Here is a 2,372-nt window from a genome sequence, read left to right on the forward strand (position 1 = left end):
GCTACTGGTCTAATCAAGGGAGCCGTCGGTAAGCTAGCCGTTCCGCCCATCGATTCCCATATAGTTGGAACTGTACCTCTTCCAACTTGGGTAGATTGCCAGCACCTAGACATTTGCGCATAGGTGTTTGTAGGAATATATTAATGTTACCGTAAAGATCTCGAATTTATATTTAATTAATCGATAACTAGTGAAGTTCCAGTCTATTAATCTGGAAGCACTGCCACTTGTGTCTATAATAAATATATTTAACATCTCCTAACCCGAGATCGTCCGAAATGCAACATACATACTAATTGTCGCCCAACCTGGGAAACGAATCAAATTCTGAATATCTTTATGAATACCTTCAATTCTCACCCATAACCTTGTTACTAGTGTAAATAGTATATTTATAGTTTTTATATCAAGGAATTGATAGAATTAGACAGAATTGAGTCAAACCATAGCGGTCATAATAGCCTCTTCAACCAGACAATATTTACATTACCATCAAAAGTAGATTCAGTATACACAAGTTAGAAAGACCTCATCGAGCTTACATTTCTTGAAAACTGTATTCGAACCATGTCCAACCTTTATTTGTATACCCGTTAATCGTAGAGTAAAAGCAAAGACATTATAATAACAAGATGCGTAACGGCCATACATTGGTTTTGCACTATGCAGCCACTTTTTTGGTGACGACCAAAATTGCTCTCTTTTCGCTCGCCTAAAATTGAGAGCGTAAAAATATAATATAAAAATAGACTTTTATTGCTTGCGTGAGTAAAAACAATTAAGGAGATAGTGTGTATGTTGTAGCATATCTATCCTTCCATATATCAAAGAATGGGTATGTCTTAACGTTTGTACATAGTCACATTGTGCCAGACTAAATAAAGACATACAAATACCCAAAATGACCAACAACAATAATATAAGCATTCCAGCGCCCAAGAAATATGATCGAACGCTTATACATAAGCCGATCGCGGAGCCTGGGAATGCTGAGCATGCACTTTGCAGCTCAAGTGGTCAAGCCATACATAAACATATGCATGCCTTCTGCATACATATGTATATGTATAAATGCAATTCAGAAATATATAGAGATAAGCAATATATGTGCGGGTTAGCTGAACCCAAAATCAGCTCAGAAGATTCATTCAAATAAAGAACCATGAAGTGACCGGATCGCTCTCTCTCTCTTTTGACAAAGATATATTATATTAATTACATGGCGATAATATATTAATTACATGGCGACCGTGACTTAAAGAACCAAACTGTGAGTGAAATTTTGATTTCTGGCAGTGTATGCAGCGCACCACCCGGAAGGGGAAGACCTCCGCCACAGCCGTCTACATCATAAACGGCAAATTAATAATTTGTACAATCCGGAAGAGAACCCGGACCGAAGTGATTTAATGTGTAAAAAAAAATACCGTGTAAATGAATGGCGGATGAGCCAGAATTCGAAAAAGCGGAGCCAAAAAGGCAGAAAGATTCGCCAACATTAAAAGAAGCTTTAGAAAACCCAACAGACGGACCACGCCCACTCACAATAGCTGAGTATCGGGCTCGACAGCAAAAGAAAATAATTAAAAAACATAAAAGAAGTGGCCGTCGGGTCAAGCTTCTCCAACAACGGCGGCTGGTCAAAGAAATGACCCAGCTCGCCAAAGATGAAGAGAACCGGCAACGCTACAAAGAGCGTTTGGAACAAATTGAAGAAAAACTTCGCACTGGTGCGAAGTAACGCAAACGGGCTGCAAATTTTGCCAATGCCCCAATTTGCCTAAACAAGGCAGCCGAAAAACGCTACAAAGAGCGCATCCAAGAAGACAAGTTTCCAAGTTTCGCAAGGTGCGAAATAACGCAAACGGGCTGCAAAATTTTGCCAATGCCCCAATTTGCCTTAGTTTTTAACTTCTAAATTCAAGCCGATGCGGGAAACCGCTGCTTGAAAAATACTAATCTCTGCTAGGCTTTTACTAACAAATGTGGTTGGATTTTTAATTTTTTTTTAAAATTTGTAATTAAATCTGTAAGCCAACCACATTAACTCACACACTAACTTTTTCACACTCAAAAAAAAAAGGTTTTGGTACAATGACAAGCGTAAAATAAAAAAAAAAAGAGAAAATTTTAATTTTATTTTCATTGATTTCGTAGAAGAAATAGAATATCTAATTTTTTTTTTTTCTTTTAATGAAGGGTTCCATTGAATATATAATTTAAAATGGGATGGTTTAGCTCTAGCAAGGAGGCAAGTGACAACACTGCCAATGTAGTAAATGAGGTAAAAATAATCGATCATAGGGAAGATATTGAATCCTTGCGACTTTTACTACTAATTATAACAGTAGTTCTAGTTATACAATTTTTGC

The sequence above is a fragment of the Drosophila teissieri genome, chromosome 2L (genome assembly GCF_016746235.2).
Source record: "Drosophila teissieri strain GT53w chromosome 2L, Prin_Dtei_1.1, whole genome shotgun sequence".
Taxonomy (NCBI): domain Eukaryota; kingdom Metazoa; phylum Arthropoda; class Insecta; order Diptera; family Drosophilidae; genus Drosophila; species Drosophila teissieri.